Source organism: Oncorhynchus mykiss, chromosome 12, assembly GCF_057628025.1.
Source record: "Oncorhynchus mykiss isolate SJ-2025 chromosome 12, ASM5762802v1, whole genome shotgun sequence".
NCBI classification, from domain to species: domain Eukaryota; kingdom Metazoa; phylum Chordata; class Actinopteri; order Salmoniformes; family Salmonidae; genus Oncorhynchus; species Oncorhynchus mykiss.
Window position 1 is genome coordinate 32,368,806 of NC_143033.1, and position 18,091 is coordinate 32,386,896.

Genomic DNA, 18,091 nt, shown 5'->3' on the forward strand with positions numbered 1-18,091 from the left:
TGTCCCCCCCGCCACCCTTCCACAGTCTGCAGTCGCTCGGCGGCTGGTGTGGCAGGCAGAGTGGAAGGAGAGGAGAGAGAAAGAGTGAGGGGAGAGCAAGGGTTACATCAAGGCTGCTCCCTGGACCGTGCAAACAAGTCTAGACCAGTGACCTGTTCAATGGCTCCTTTTGAGGAGCGGTACAAGTTCGGTCAGGGCGAGGAGAAAGCCAGGCGGGCCCTTCTTTTCAGTGCCGGAGCAGCTCAAAGCCTGCGGCTGCCAGGAGGTAAGGAGGGCCGGGAGGGCAGGCATCTGCTTCCATGGTTACGGGCCGGGTATGGGAACCCCGCTATTGAGGAAGCTCCGTTCTCATGCTCCCTCTGAGGCAATGTCACGCATTTTAAAATACGGGCGGGCCGGGCTGGGGCGAGGACCATATCCACAGCAGCAGCAGAGTGGTAAATAAAATTTAACACATGGCATGTTTGAGGAAAAAATAGGAGTAGGGGGATATGTTTGGGGATGGGGGCAGCGGGGTGCGTAGTAGAGAGAAAAGGAAAGTGCGTCACATGATCACTGCGAAACAAAATTCAAGGTAAAATATTTTGTGATGAGGAGGTGAGATATAATTTTTCTTCTTCTTGCTTTTAAGCGGCTTTGCTTTTGTTTGCGGGAAGGGTATTGTTCTGTGTAAGTCAGCAGCGTAGATGATTTATCTTCTCAGAGAACAAAGGTCAAGGTTTATGTGGTGAACTCTTTTTTTGAAAGGCAGGGATAGCTTCTTAATGAGGATTCATCCCCAGCCTTTAACTTAAAAGTTTTAGCCTCAGTTTGTCAAATACAATTAATAGATTCATAATGTGAGCAAATGACTGCGGAACTGGCTGTACTCTTTAATTGTTTCGTTTTTTTATTGTCTAAAATGGATGACCAACTTTATATATATATTTTAATTTGTATTGTATAATACGACATTGTTATTGAACCAGATGTACAGTGGCAAGAAAAAGTATGTGAACCCTCCGGAATTACCTGGATTTCTGGTCAAATTTGATCTGATCTTCATCTAAGTCACAACAATAGACAAACATAGTGTGCTTAAACTAATAACACACATTAATTATTGTATTTTTCTTGTCTATATTGAAAACATAATTTAAACATTCACAGTGTAGGTTGAAAAATGTATGTGAACCCCTAGGTTAATGACTTCTTCAAAAGCTAATTGGAGTCAGGAGTCAGCTAACCTGGAGTCCAATCAATGAGACGAGATTGGAGATGTTGGTTAGAGCTGCCTTGCCCTATAAAAACACTCACAAAATTTGAGTTTGCTCTTCACAAGAAGCATTGCCTGATGTGAACCATGCCTAGAACAAAAGAGATCTCAGAAGACCTAAGATTAAGAATTGTTGACTTGCATAAAGCTGGAAAGGGTTACAAAAGTATCTCTAAAAGCCTTGATGTTCATCAGTCCACGGTAAGACAAATTGTCTATAAATGGAGAAAGTTCAGCACTGTTGCTACTCTCCCTAGGAGTGGCCGTCCTGCAAAGATGACTGCAAGAGCACAGCGCAGAATGCTCAATGAGGTTAAGAAGAATCCTAGAGTGTCAGCTAAAGACTTACAGAAATCTCTGGAACATGCTAACATCTCTGTTGACGAGTCTACGATACGTAAAACACTAAACAAGTATAGTGTTCATGGGAGGACACCATGGAAGAAGTCACTGCTGTCCCAGAAAAACATTGCTGCACGTCTGAAGTTTGCAAAAGTGCACCTGGATGTTCCACAGCGCTACTGGCAAAATATTCTGTGGACAGATGAAACTACAGTTGAGTTGATTGGAAGGAACACACAACACTATGTGTGGAGGAAAAAAGGTACAGCACACCAACATCAAAACCTCATCCCAACTGTAAAGTATGGTGGAGGGAGCATCATGGTTTGGGGCTGCTTTGCTGCCTCAGGGCCTGGACAGCTTGCTATCATCGATGGAAAAATGAATTCCCAAGTTTATCAAGACATTTTGCAGGAGAATGTTAGGCTATCTGTTAACCAATTGAAGCTCAACAGAAGTTGGGTGATGCAACAGGACAACAACCCAAAACACAGAAGTAAATCAACAACAGAATGGCTTCAACAGAAGAAAATACGCCTTCTGGAGTGGCCCAGTCAGACTACTGACCTCAACCCGATTGAGATGCTGTGGCATGACCTCAAGAGAGCAGTTCACACCAGACATCCCAAGAATATTGCTGAACTGAAACAGTTTTGTAAAGAGGAATGGTCCAAAATTCCTCCTGACCGTTGTGCAGGTCTGATCCGCAACTACAGAAAACGTTTGGTTGAGGTTATTGCTGCCAAAGGAGGGTCAACCAGTTATTAAATCCAAGGGTTCACATACCTTTTCCACCCTGCCTGTGAATGTTTACACGGTGTGTTCAAAAAGACATGAACACGTATAATTGTTTGTGTTATTAGTTTAATAAGACTGTGTTTGTCTATTGCTGTGACCTAGATGAAGATCAGATCAAATTTTATTACCAATTTGTGCAGAAATCCAGGTATTTCCAAAGGGTTCACATACTTTGTCTTGCCACTGTATAGTTGTTTATTTGAACCTTCTCTAATTATGTAATAACATACATTTTTACGTGAAAATATTTTTTAGTGATAAGTCACATACCTAAAAAATAGCAATCACATTTGTTTGTTTTAGTTTTTTAGGGTCTGGGCTGTGACCATTGAGTTTGTTTTGTTTGATGTCTTTTAGAGGGCAGGGGGATAGGGGTAGAGTGGGAGGCAGGCAGGCAGGGGGAGTGTTGGAACGTTGAATTTGGTCATGCAGCTGATGCTTGCCCCCTAACACACACCAAACAGAACGGACAGATGGCCGCCCCTGAGGAAGGGCTCGGGGCGGAGGATTTGCTCCCGGACCGTGGGAAAGTCTTTGGCTGACTTCACCTGCTCAGGGAGCTGCGACCGGATTAAATACCAATGAGAGAAATGAACACTAACGTAGAGAAAGGGACTCAACGCTAGGCTCTGTGAGCACACCTTAATACTGCGTTTGGTTTTGAGCTGCTTAAAGTGGTGTTGGTAATCCATGGGAAATATTTTCTTTCAATCTTCTTTTCAAATAATTTAAGTATATTGGAATTATTATTATATTTTAACTTGCTAGATTTGCATGGTAACTGTGTGGAGCTGCATGACATTTTTCTTATCGTAGGTACAATATACTTCTCTTCTGGCATGTTTTCTTTGTAATCCTTCATTGGAAGTGGTTGCGTGAGAACACCAACTTGGCTTTATCAAATATTAGACATGATACATTGTGGTTTGTGAGGGCATAGATAGGTCTGTGTAAACAGATGTGAGAAGTAAATATTATTTATTTTGTTGATGTAAGCAGTATATCGTAACATAAAGAATAAAAGGTTTGATGTAAATTGAGGTATATAGTGGCAAATAAAATCATACATTTTACAATTATGTGCTATATAATAAGCATGATTAGAGTACTTTAAAAATTCCATGTAGCCCTATACATCAGCTGTTTCTGTCAAGTCATTCCATGGTATTTTCTACTTGTGGAAACTTGTGGAAAAATTGTTGGGCATTTCAGTATCCATTCCATTAGCTAAAACAAATAGTTTGGACAGTTAACACACTGTTAATAATTACATGTAGAATATTCTGGCATACTTGAGCCCTTTGGTTTTGGGTCAGGCTTCATATCCAAATGTTGGGTTAAGCAGGGCCAGCTCCAGGCATAAGCGGTCGCTTAGGGCCCCAGGCTGCTATGGGGCCAAGACCCAAAACACAAAACAAAAATGATTCCCACTGGGAACTAGGAGCTTCCGATAGCACTTGAAATCAGTCATAGCAAATTGTATAGAATTGCAGAAAATTTGCTTTAAAACTGAAATTATCTCCATCCCATGGCGAAATGGGTAGAATTTCAGAAAATTTGCTGTAAAACAGATACATTTTTCTCTGACTCATGGAAAAATGAATAGAATTGCATAAATTGTGTTATAAAATTGCTACATTTTCTCTCTGCCCCATGGCGACATGTGTAGAATTATAGAAAGCGTACTTTGAAATGACAACCTTTTCTCTACATATTGTGGCAAAATGTGTAGAATTGCAGGAAATTTAAAATGACTTTATCTCTATTACAGCAACCACTTTAGTTATTATTGATCTTGTCAATGCTTTAGGCACTAAAATGAAATGTGCTGTTTGTTTGTGGAACTGTCAGAAGCTTTTGATACTGTTGATCATGCGATTTTATTGCACAAGATGTCCTTGATAGACCTGAGCTCTGACGCCTGTTCATGGTTTCATGATTATCTTAGTGACAGATCTCAGGCCATCATGATTAATGGGGTTAAGTCTTCTTGATGTACATAAAGGTGTACCACAGGAGTCGATTTTGGGACGTATTCTCTTCACTATTTATATAAACACTATTGGTCAATCTGTTAAAAACTTCATATATATGCAGATGACCCTATTACAGTATGTTTTTTATTTTATTTTATTTTACCTTTATTTAACCAGGCAAGTCAGTTAAGAACAAATTCTTATTTTCAATGACGGCCTGGGAACAGTGGGTTAACTGCCTGTTCAGGGGCAGAACGACAGATTTGTACCTTGTCAGCTCGGGGGTTTGAACTCGCAACCTTCCGGTTACTAGTCCAACACTCTAACCACTAGGCTACCCTGCCGCCCCGGCTGTTGATCTGACTGTGTCAAAACTACAGTCAGATTTTATTGCTATGCAGGAATCCCTTGCTGATTTTAAAACTTTTGCTTAATACGAGCAAAACGAAATACATGTTGTTGTCAAACTCTCGTAAGAATGTTTCAGATGAACTACATGTTCACTCATTAAATGGTTCTCTAATTGAACATGTTCCTGCTTATAAATAATTAGGAATTTGGATTGATCTGGATATGATGTCTAAAAAACATATAGATGAGCTGGTTAAGAAGCTAAGATCTAAAGTTGGCTTTTTCTACAGAAACAGATTGTGCCTTTAAGCAGCAGGAAGCAAATTATTCAGTCAACCTTTTTATCTGTTCTTGATTATGGTGATATTATTTATCAAACTGCAGCTGCTACTACTCTTAAACCTTTGGATTCCATCTACCATAGTGCCCTTCATTTTGTTACAGGTGACAGTTTTTATACTCATCACTGCATCCTGTATCAAAACGTTGGCTGGACTTCGCTAACGACCCATAGATCTCTACATTACTAATTGTATACAAGGCCCTGCTTCATAAACGTCATTCATAACTAACTTTGCTGTTGAAGTATAGACATCTGAGTTGCCTAACCCTTCACATGACTGGTTAACTCTTAAGGTTCCTAGGGTCTCCACTGAGCTAGGTAAATCTGCTTTTAGTTTTAATGCATCATATTGCTGGAACAAAATTCAGAATACATTTCATCTTGATGTTCTGGTGCCATTCGGACAATTTAAAGTATTGATTTGGGACTTATTGTGGAGGAATATAACTGTTCTTCTGGGTGATATGTGATGATTTATTTGTGCTTCCCATTACTGTTTTTGTATTTTTTTTATATATACAGTACCAGTCAAAAGTTTGGACACACCTACTCATTCAAGGGTTTTTCTTTATTTTTACTATTTTCTATACTGTAGAATAATAGTGAAGAGATCAAAACTATGAAATAACACATGGAATCATGTAGTAACCAAAAAAGTGTTAAACAAATCAAAATATATTTTATATTTGAGATTCTTCAAATAGCCACCCTTTGCCTTGATGACAGCTTTGCACACTCCTCGCATTCTCTCAACCAGCTTCATGAGGTAGTCACCTAGAATGCAATTCAATTAACAGGTGTGCCTTTTTAAAGTTCATTTGTGGAATTTCTTTCCTTCTTAATGCGTTTGAGCCATATCAGTTGTGTTGTGACAAGGTGGGGCGGAAGGTATACAGAATATTGCCATATTTGGTGAAAGACCAAATCCATATTATGGCAGGAACCGCTCAAATAAGCAAAAACAAACGACAGTCCAACATTACTTTAATACATCAGTCAATATGGAACATTTCAAGAACTTTTAAAGTTTATTCAAGTGCATTCACAAAAACCATCAAGCACTATGATGAAACTGGCTCTCATGAGGATTGACACAGGAATGGAAGACCCAGGTACAGAGGATAAGTTCATTAGAGTTACCAGCTTCAGAAATTGCAGCCCAAGTAAATGCTTCATAGTTCATGTAAAATACACATCTCAACATCAACTATTCAGAGGAGACTGTGTGAATCAGGCCTTCATGGTCAAATTGTTGCAAAGAAACCAGTACTTAAGGACACCAATAAGAAGAAGAGATTTGCTTGGGCCAGGAAACATGTGCAATGGATGTTAGACCGGTGGAAATGTTTCCTTTGGTCTAGAGTCCAAATTGGAGATTTTTGGATCCAACCTCCATGTCATTGTGAGACACGGTGTAGGTGAACAGATGATCTCCGCATGTGTATTTCCCACCGTAAAGCATGGAGGAGGAGGTGTTATGGTGTGAGGGTGCTTTGCTGTTAACACTGTCTTTGATTTATTTAGAATTCAAGGCACACTTAACCAGCATGGCTACCACAGAATTCTGCAGCGATATGACATCCCACCAGGATTGGGCTTAGTGGGACTATAATTTATTTTTCAACAGGACAATGTCCCAACACACCTCCAGGCTATGCAAGGGCTATTTGACCAAGAAGGAGAGTGATGGAGTGCTGCATCAGATGACCTGGCCTCCACAATCCCCTGACCTCAACTAAATTGAGACAGTTTGGGATGTGAAGAGTGAAGGAAAAGCAGCCAACAAGGGCTCAGCATATGTGGGAACTCCTTCAAGTCTGTTGGATAAGCATTCCAGGTGAAGCTGGTTGAGAAAATGCCAAGAGTGTGCAAAGCTGTCTTCAAGGCAAAGGGTGGCTATTTCAAGAATCTCAAATATAAAATATATTTTGATTTGTTTAACACTTTTTTGGTTACTACATGATTCTATGTGTTATTTCATAATTTTGATGTTTTCACTATTATTATACATTGTAGATAATAGTAAAAATAAAGAAAAACCCTTGAATGAGTAGGTGTTCTAAAACTTTTGACCGGTAGTTTGTGTGTGTGTACCAAACTATATATATATATTGATAGTTTGGGTATAATGTGTATATTTAAATATAGTTTGAGTATAATATGTATATTTATGTTGTAAATAAAGGGTGCATTTGTAAAAGATATGTCTTCCCTGTTAGAATAAAAGTTAACTATAATGAACAAAAAATTCTCTCCACCGTCAAGTAGGGGGTTCACTAAGATGTTTTGCCAGAGAGGTGGAGGGTGACCCAACCAAATCTTGCTTAGGGCTCCCAAATGGCTAGATCTGGCCCTGCAGTAAAGACAAAATGACTTGGATAGACAGAGGACCCTGATTGCTATTCCAGGTTCCATGCACGAAAAAAAAGGTCCATCACAGTTGCCAGCGAAAAGGCATTTGGTTCAATAGTAGTTAAAGGGTGCCATTGGGTTGGAGACAAGTGCACTCCAACTGAAAACGGGGTTGGTGTGTGGGTGGGGGAATGATTGTAGAGATCAAAACAGAGAATTGGTTATGCATACTGCAGTGCAGTAATGTAAATAGTATTTGACTTGCAATGTGAACTTCACTTATTTCAAGAATGTTTCAAAAGACCTTCCAATAATTCTGCACAGAGCAGTGCAGTGCAGCAGTCACAGGGGTATTGTGTAGTCCAAGTCTGGCCTCTAAAGCCAAAGCTGTTCTTCTCCTCTGACTGAGAAATATTGGGTCAATTAGAATTAGTTTCTTTGTGTACATCCATTTTACAATATTACATGGGTTATCTCGAAATGACAAAAGAGCGTGAAAATCAAAGGAATTGTCAGAGCTAACCAATTACTTTTTAAAATATGTTCTGCCAAATACATTTGCACAGCCATTGCATTATAATAGTCTATCATATTTCACTTCAGCTCATTTCACACTTAAATACTTAGCGTTTTGAATCATTGAACAATTATATTGTTCTTCCAATAATTAAAATAGATTTCTTTACTCTCAAATTTGTCCAGACTGACCCATTTGAAGAACTTCATACCAAAATCTTTTGAAATTCATTTGTATATATTCAATTATGCTATATTCTCATAACAATCATTTAACTTACATTCATATAAGTCAGACATTTAAACACTTGCATATACACAAATATACACACTCACACAGAACCACACATTGACATACATTACAGCACATATATTGTTGTGGTGTGTGTGGCTGAGGGGGAAGCACTAATTGGCCGCCGTTATCCGTATGTGCTCTGTACACTGTATATAAATACAGATTGGGAGACATTTTGTGCTCAGCCCTGTTCACATCAGCTGCTATTTTTAAAAAGGGTAATCTGCCATTGGCCCAATGTACTGGTTTTGGCTGTTGCAGGGGCCCACATCATCAATCATGGAGGGCATTACTGCAGTAATTACACTTTCTACCAGTCACTTTGTACCCACAACACCATGCACAGCTCTCTGTCTTTAGCACACACACACCACACACACACACACACACACACACACACACACACACACACACACACACACACACACACACACACACACACACGCACACACACGCACACACACACACACACACACACACACCTTGATAGTGCAGCAATTAGACTTTTCCTGTAGTGTCCATCATTTTGCTTACAAGCACACACACACAATCATGTCTTGGAGAGTAATTCTGCGGTGTTGACACATTCTTGCAGAGCACACATATACACAGATTATACACTCACACACAGAATTCCATAGGGCACTAATGCAGTAATTCTGTTTTGTACATAGTTACCCAGAGCACAGCTTACAATGCTCCAACCCTCACACTAAAACAAATCATGAACAATCATGAACAACTGTGAGATACCACTGAATACCCTCTGTGTGTTCTTATCAATGACTGTGGGTGTTGATTGAGTGCCTATTGTCTTACCAGGAGAACACTCCCTTCTTTAGGGGTGCGTTTGTTGTAAGAGGTATTTACGACGACTTGAGGCAGTTCATAAGAATAACAAGTGAATATACAAGCCTCCCAGGAAACAAAAAGGAGGGGGGGAATCAGTGGCAATACTATGTAACCCCTTTAAGATCATTGTTCCATGCCAAATGGCCCCCCGGGGTGTGTGACACCAGCCTGAATGGGCTCTTCCGTGGGATTTAACGGGTTAACAGCAGACAAAAGGAGCTGTGAACATGTAGCACAGCAGGGGAGGCCCCAGTAGAAGCACCAGGGCTGCAGTATAATCCTCTGCTCTGTCCCATCCTGTTTGCTTTGCCTTCAACAAGGGGCCAGGGTTCCGGTCTGGAAGCACGCTTTTCTACTGCACCTACAGTCTTGCTTCAATACTGCAGTTTAAAGTCAGACTCAGAAAGACAATTCTCATAGATGGCCCCATAGAGAAGTCAGATTAGAAAATTCAGAATAAGACAATCGTAATTACCTTTGCACAAAACATCCATTGAATTATTCAACTAATTATCGCTGAGGCCAAACTTTTTTATTTAATTTTTATATTATAATTTTTTACTCACAGCCGAAGATACTGTATAAATATTTTATATTCATCCAATGTCTGCCATGCTTTTGGATGAAGTGATGACGTCATTGCTGCTCGCTCTGCTCCCTGTGCGCACTGAGTGCTAGTGCACATGTGAAGTTGGGCCGAGTAAACCGAATGCAACCCTGATATAGATGGTCCAGGAATCGGCATTTGCGAACATGAATAGATTACGTTGAAAGCAACGGTCGGCCATCTTGGACTCATTCTCTAGTTCTTTTAAACCTCAATGGCCTGGAATCATCGTCCATGACCTGGGCTGACTACACTGACTGACTAAATCACGTGCTACTCTGCTCTGCTCCTTCTGTCTCTTCCTCCCTGCATAGGCTACTGTATATGGCTTTCTTGGTGAGGAGCCACATGTTATGTTTTAAGCAGGAACACTTATTTCTGACTGCTCCCCCGCTATACCAGTAGCTCCAGGCCATGCATGGATGTCAGTCACCTTGGCTAAAGCCAGGCCAGAGAGATGTCATTAATTCTACACGTCATGTAGAATTAAGTTATATACTTTATGCTGGTTGATGCAACAACATTTCTCAAAATAGTTAAATTACTCTCATTTTCGTTTTACAAACATTTCTCCTTTATATTTTGAGAGCTCTTTTTTTTTTTTTACATTCCTGAACTCAATGGTTTACCACACTATATTCCTGAAGAATTAGCTGAAATAGTATTGTTCCTGTCCCTTATGGAAAACAATTTCCCACTTATCTTGCGGATAAAAATCATTGTGATTTTATTATCATGAATGATTATATATTTTTTTTGCAGTGCAGAAACAAGGTGAATTTGTCATACAGTGAGAGTTGTGTGGGGTTATTTGTTAAGGAAAAGTTCAGCAATATCTGACAAATTCTGTTGTGTAAGAGTTGAGAAACATAACGTAGACCATCAAAACATGAAGTAGTTGTGAGATGTAATGCATATTGCATGAGTATTCAAATCAGGGAGCATTTAGAGGTAGGAGCTTTATTTTCACATCCAACATTATTGTGGTATTTTCAGACAGCGCAGAGAGATTGGTGCTGAAATAAAAACCTGAATCCAATCCTCTCTGTAACCTACATTATTTGTGGGTTTTGTAAGACTTTCAGGCAGCTTGCGATATACAGTGTACATATTTTGGTCAATGTTTTTGACAGTAGACGGTGAATTATTGTTTTTGTGTGTCCAAATTATTTTTGCATTTAAAAACTAGAATCCTTAATTTAAACAATAACAAAGCCGCCACCCCACCACAGTTTCGGTAAAAAATAAAGTGTTGGGCCTGGAGAAATGAAACAACTGTCAAATTCATAGACCAAGCTATGGAGGTAGACTACACCAAAACCTGGCTGTAGGAATGTACATGTAATAGTTATTTGGCAACCTGAGAAATTGTGCCAGCAGCAACACAGTAATGTTAAACATTCTGATCATACCTACAGAACGTCCTCAGTCGAAGGCACTAAGACTGCCAATTACAGCCTAATGGTTTTCCTCATTGTGAGGCAATACAGCTGATTCACCTGCAAGTCACCTGGCTGGCTGCTCATTACCACTTGTTTTGGGAGAATAATTAGCCTAGAAACTGACTGCAGCAGCTGGAAAGACTAAGGCCCTACTTAAACAATGGGCTTCACATTACAGGGGATTGGGGAAAAGGCATCTAATAGCACAAATAGTCATTTCAAAACAATAAAATATTAATTAATCTCCCCTCGGCTTGTGAGTTTTACCTTATTGACTGGTACTTCCTAATTGTGTCTGATTGCTTTGCAAAGAGCCTAATTACAGTCTTAGATGGGTAATATTTTTCTCCAAAGGCGTACACTGATTTGTGTCATTTCCAGTGCTCCTTTTTCCATTGTCAGTCAATTGCTTTGATAATGAGAGTTTGTGAAGGGGATTATCTTTGGGGAAAGCATTTGGTTAGGACAAGCTGAGAGAAGGTGTCATTATGGAAACGGCCTACTCTGCTTGCCAAATGAAAAGTTATCCTTAATAGAGTAGATTACAGCCTGTTTGTTGTCTGTCTGTCTGCCTGGAGAGGCATGTGGAAAATATCTGGTGGGATAAAGAAGTGAACGGTGTTTGATGTTTTAAACATATTTTAAACATTTTTCTCTGGACTCCAGAAAGGAGTCAATGGGTTGAAATAATTGACACAATCTTACAAACAGCACCTGTTTAACGCTACCACAATAGGACCTTCTAGGATATGGGATAGCTCTAGTAACAGTGTATGATTTTAAAGATGAAATATTTTTGTGATAAGAAATGTAATACCATTTCATTAATTATTTCCAATGTTCCATATGGAAGTGCCATAGCACATTGCCTGCCCAAATTTTTTTGTGACGTAAAAAGTTGTAGTCATCTTGGTAAATCTTTCATCACTCTATCCTGCAGCAGCATCTCCCATATCTCCATATTACCGGGCAGACTTGGCCCATCAGTCTGGAACTTTGTAACTACATTGCATACGGTGGCAATACGGGAGTTTTATCTCAATCCTTTCGTAATTCCATCAGGCCTACCACTTTTTAAATGTTAAAGGCCCAATGCAGCTGTTTTTATCTCAATATCAAATCAATTATGTGTAACAAATAAGTACCTTACTGTAAGTGTTTTTTCAATTAAAATTGTAAAAAGAAACAAATAGCTAGGACTGTCTGGGAGTGGTCTGAGTGGGAAGGAAAAAAAGGTTTGGAACTCTTGTATTATTGGTCTATTTATTTGCTCTTACACTAAAGCTCTTACACCAAAACGTCATTTTCATAATTTTCACAATTTCACAGTATTATTCCAACTTCATAGTATGAAAATATATATAAAACACAGGAAAATCACATTTTTGATTGCACTGGGCTTTTAAGCCAATGGCTATGTGTAAATATTAGCTATTTCCAGTGTCCTTGTTCTAATGTTGTAATGCCTGAGAGCTGTGATATGAAGCCTTGGTAATTAAAACGCAATGCCAGTTCATGAGGGGAGTCAGCGACACAATGTAAAGCTCTCAGAGATCCCAGGATGAAAGGGGCAATAGAAATCCAATCAATTTGAATTGTCTTTTGAATTAATTTGAAATGGCTCAGGTCAATTAAGACGATGCATTTCTCCAGCTTTGTGTTATGCCGTATCCATCGATCCATTGAGAGGACTTTGTGCATGCACGTGTAGGACATATTTGATTTCCAAACTCCTGGTGTTTGGAATTCATTAGGTATTGATCATTTTTAGTAACGCTTGTATAAAAGCACAAGGTCTGATAGCGGTCCTATCTGAAGGCTTGCCCAGCCCAGGCCAGGTAATCAATTCGGTGCTATTCAAAGACTGATGCCCTTTCATTTTGTTATTGTTTGGCTGCCTTCAACAGTTGCTGCCTTTGCAAAAGCATCCACTATCTCTACATCCGTGTAATGACTTTAACTCAAAGCTATTACTGTATAGCGTATCTTAATTGGATACCATCCCTTCCCCAAAGACTAGGCTTTGTTTTAGGTGAATGTCATTTTATAGGGACTATCAGTGGACATTTACCACTAGAGACACCCTGTGGCCCCGGACCAATTCATTGTTAGACAACCTACCCTGAATTATTAATGTCTCATTTCAGTGAAAAAAAACTTGATAGCAGGAAACAGAAAGTCATTCTGTCAGGAAGAAAAAGTCCAGATTGATTGTTGTTCCTGTCGCGTGATATTTCCTTCTTTCGGGGCTGTACCTATCTAGGTTGGTTGGTTGGATTTTTTGTGTGTCTGTTATCTCTGCACAACTCTCTTCCTCTCCCCACCACTCAGAATCCTGGTCCGTGTCCTTCATCCCTCCCCTCCCTGCTGATTGGCCCCAGAGAGGGCAGCTGCAGCCAATGAGGCTTGTCGAAAGTGTCAGTGTTTAGTCTGGCGCTAGGCAGCAGGATCGACTGACAGGCAGGTTAGGCAAAGTCATCGTCTTGGCTGACTGCCTGGCAAACCTCTGTTAGCATTTAAGAAGAGGGGCCAGAGCAAGGCAAGGCCTCTGCAGGGAAAACAACCTCAGCCTCTTTCTCTGTCTCAGACAGTCTCTCTCTTTCTCTCTCTCTCTGCCTGAGAAGCTGTCAGTCTCTAAAAAGGCTCAAGAGAAAGGCTGCTGATTTTTTTTTTTTTCAATGCTCGAACAGATTTGATTGCTTTGTTTTTTACACTGCAGCCTCTCCCTCTTGCTTTAACGGTGAGGGAGCACAAAACAGACCTGTTGCCTGTGCTGTAACCTATGCTAACCACACATAAACCAACGTGGACCTCTGTATAGAGAATGATTATACAGTACAGTCCTCTCCTCAGCCTGACCCAGTCAGAGTACAGGACAGGACAGTGTGAACCTTCACCTGGATTAATCTGTGGGCTGTATGTTTTCTGTCATGGCTGGAGACATCATTAAATTAGTGGTGATAAGGGTGGACTCACTTGCTTTGAGACATAAATAACACTGTCCATGGTGAGCCTTTGGAGAAGGCTGCCTGTAGCGCTGGCTTGTGGTGAAGATTAACAAACCGTGTAAAAAATAATGTTTGACATTTCACTCTCACACCAAATGGCATGCCTCAGAAATGTGCTGATGTGTTAAGGGTAAATTAGTATTTCACCAGAGAGGCTTTTTGTAAGTACAAGCTCACTCACATAATGTATAAGGTTTGATCAATATAGTCGTCTTTTAACAATCTTGTGATATTGTTTTGGTAGTTCACATCAAATGAATTACATTTAGAGAAATGCAGTGAATGTCAAAATCCGCATCTAATGGTTTCCTCTCTCCAATGGTGGAAAAAGTTCTCAATTGTCATACTTGAGTAAAAGTAAAGATATAGTACCTTAATAGAAAATGACTCAAGTAAAAGTGAAAGTCACCCAGTAAAACACTATTTGAGTAAGTCTAAAATATGTATATTTTTTAATATACTTAAGTATCAAAAGTAAATGTAATTGCTAAAATATACTTAAGTATCCAAAGTAAAAGTAGAAGTAATTTCACATTAAGCAAACCAGACTGCACAATTTTCTTGTTTGTTTAATTTACGGATTAGCAGGGGCACACTCAGACATCATTTACAAACAAAGCATTTGTGTTTAGTGAGACCGCCAGATCAGAGGCAATAGGGATGACCAGGAATGTTCTCTTGATAAGTGTGTGAATTGGACCATTTCCTGTTCTGCTAAGCATTCAAAATGTAACGTGTACTTTTGGGTTTCAGGGAAAATGTATGGAGTAAAAAGTCAATTTTTGGGGGGGAAATGTAGTAAAGTAGAAGTTGTCAAGAAGATAATTAGTAAAGTACAGATACTCCAAAAAACTATTTAAGTAGTACTTTAAAGTATTTTTACCCAAGTACTTTACATCTCTGCCTCTTTCCCACATTTCAACCCTCTTCCCTGCCCTGAAGCTCAACTGTTTCACATTACTGTCTGTCCGTCTGATTTTTCACCCCTGTCTGGTTTGCGATGGTATATTCCATCCAAGGGAAACCTTTTTTTCCTCCCTGGTCTCATTTGAACTTTGATCCTGGCCTCCTGCCTCTCAGGATATGAGATGACCCCCTCAGTGGGGATGAGGGGCACGATGGTGGGGGGGTGAGGGGTATGTTTTGGACAGTTTCAGCTTAGTCTGTTTGGAACGGAGCTCAGAGCAGATGAGACCCTGGTTGGGCCCTGCATGGCCCTTTGTTTGCAGTTCTTATTAATACTGAGGTTATTATTAAAGGTCCCAGCCACAACACTGACTGACCCATCAGCTGATGGACTGGAGCCATTAGAAATGATAGAGCCTAGACCCAATGGCTTTTTAATGGATAAAATTATCAGTTTATAGGTGGTTTCTAAATCTGTAATAAACCATTGTATTACATTGGTTAAAGTTGTGTGCTTGACGTTTAAGTGTCAAATACTTAGCTTATATGGCAGCACTGGCAATAATAACAGTATTATGAGTTGGCACTACTCATGCATTTGTGTGTGTCGGCCCTATTTGATATTCATTTTTTTATCATCGTCACCATGTACTACATGTTACTAGACAGGCTGGGAGATATCATCACCATGTTACTACATGTTACTAGACAGGCTGATGTTACTACATGTTACTAGACAGGCTGGGAGATATCGTCACCATGTTACTTACTACATGTTACTAGACAGGCTGGGAGATATCATCACCATGTTACTACATGTTACTAGACAGGCTGATGTTACTACATGTTACTAGACAGGCTGGGAGATATCGTCACCATGTTACTTACTACATGTTACTAGACAGGCTGGGAGATATCATCACCATGTTACTACATATTACTAGGCAGGCTGGGAGATATGAAGCCATATACTTTTACCTCCTGAAAGAAAAGGGGAAAAAAACATTTTGGCTTGGTTTTGGCACTCCCTCTCTCCCTCCCACCACAGCCAGCCAGTCAGTCAGTCAGTCAGTCAGTCAGTCCCAGACAGTCTCAGGCTCTCAGCGTATGTGTTTTAAAAAAATCATTACCGGAGGTGTGGAAACATGGCAGATGCTCAGCACTTTTGATTTAAGGCTACGTTATGTGAGGGAAACACATGTAAAATAGGCTTTTGGGGCATAAATTACAGCTCCTCCCTGGTGGATGGCTGGCTCTGTGTGAGTCAGATGTCATATGCATGAGTTATTGCCTTGAACCGCCTGACTTTGTGTGTGTGTGTGTGTGCGTGTGTGTGTGTGTGTTTACTCCTACTGTACTGTACGAAGGAGGACCCCATGGCCAAATTGTGTGTGTGTTCCTACTGTACCAAGGCCTCCCTGTGTGCATGTGTGTGAGAGAGAGAGAGAAAAAGGGGAAACTTTCCACACTGCTATTTATTCATGGAACTTTTACAGGAGAGACACAGCAACATAGGATAGTTTTGACTTTATCTGTACATTCCATGTACATTCCCAGCCACAGCAACAGGCTTGCTGTTTGTCGTGATAGCTGGAAGTAGAAATGGTAGAAATGTCATTTTACAGCTGAGAACATGAGGAGAAGAGCTGTAGAAGGACCAATGCCCGGTTACACATACCAGACAGACAGCAGAGAAGACCTAGTACAGATGATATTATACATGAATGTTAAGGCTTGTAGATAATGTATATTCCAAGCTCTCTGTGTGTGTATGTGTATGTGTGTGTGTGTGTGTGTGTGTGTGTGTGTGTGCGCGCGCGCATGTGCGCAAGGGATAGAAGGTGTCATCTGTGGAGCCCTTTTTGTTTATTCTATCAAAAAGGCAACTGGTACCGTATATGAGGCGAAATGGAAGGTCCCAACATGAACATTAAATTGACTTTGGAAGGCTCCAGGCATTCCTGCTCGACACCACATTAGACCCGGCTACTCCCCACCTCGAGATGATGGGCAGCCTGCCAGGTAGGGGTTGCCATGACTCCTAACACCACCCCTTCCCTCTGCACTCCCTCTCCCTTGAAGGTGCCAAATTTTCGGGCAGGCTGGGCTGGCCAAGGTTTTGATTTAGACAAAAGATGTCTTCACAATGTCAGCAGAATGCTTTATGGAAATGCTGTGGCTTTCTGGTAGGAAACCATGTGACCCCCTCGGCCAAGGTTTTGTTATGGTGCAAGGAGGAAGAGAAAGAGAGAATGCGATGCCAGCAAAGGGTTATGCTTTCTTTTTTTTGTCTTTCTTTCATTCTTGTGTTTGCTTAGAAAATGGCGGATGGTGCGGTGCTGAAATTAACCCGACTTGCCAATGGAGATGGGCACAAAAACATAGCTTGACTTTTATTTTATCAGAAGCGGATGCTTTTTGCATGGCACCCACGTTTCATCTATTTTTGATTCAAGCTCAATCCTGCTTCCTGTCTGTCTGTCTCCGGCCGCGTACAAAAGAGAGGTCAGAACAATCCAAACCAAATAGAGATGATGAATGCCAAATGGTTAGTAGAGATCTGGGGGTAAGTGGCACTGGCACTGGCACACTCGCACTGTTCCGTTTCTATACCTGGCTTTGTCGCACTGCGGCCATGCAGCCACGGCCAGGAATATTCTGATGTGTTTGGAACTCTGAAGTTGGCACCGTTAACCCTAGGTGACCATGGCATGCTCCATTACACTGGCATCCCATTCGCCATGGCATCCTGTTCACCCGGGCAGATTTATTCAGCTCCTTGCCATGATTTTCTCGATTGCTGCTGCTATCTAGGCTTAGTTGGGCTAACCTATCCTATCTTCTTGCCACAGCCTACGCCTCAGTGCTGCATGATGGCCAGGAGGAAAGCAGGACTCCCTGGCGTGTCTCTCTGGGGACTAGACAGGGAGATAAATCTCCTCCACAACATTATTATTATTCTCACTGAAAAATGGAATTCCATGCAAATGTTCTATCTGGGAGGGAACTGCTGAAGCATTTGATGCTCCTTATATGAGCGGCTGAAAC

At 40.6% G+C, this 18,091-nt stretch overlaps 1 long non-coding RNA gene across 7 annotated transcripts in view; it reads left to right on the forward strand.

Annotated features, from left to right (window-relative positions):
- Nucleotides 1–18,091, forward strand: part of LOC110537449 (uncharacterized) — a 73,248-nt gene that overhangs the window by 32,473 nt on the left and 22,684 nt on the right. Inside the window, exon 1 of one of the 7 annotated variants that reach the window (XR_016485029.1) lies at nucleotides 17,080–17,609. The exons of 4 other annotated variants lie outside the window; for them this stretch is intronic. This is a non-coding gene — a long non-coding RNA (uncharacterized LOC110537449). Of the gene's footprint in view, nucleotides 1–17,079; nucleotides 17,610–18,091 lie in introns of those variants that run through there. 2 more of the 7 variants (XR_016485028.1, XR_016485030.1) reach the window with 2 other exon arrangements.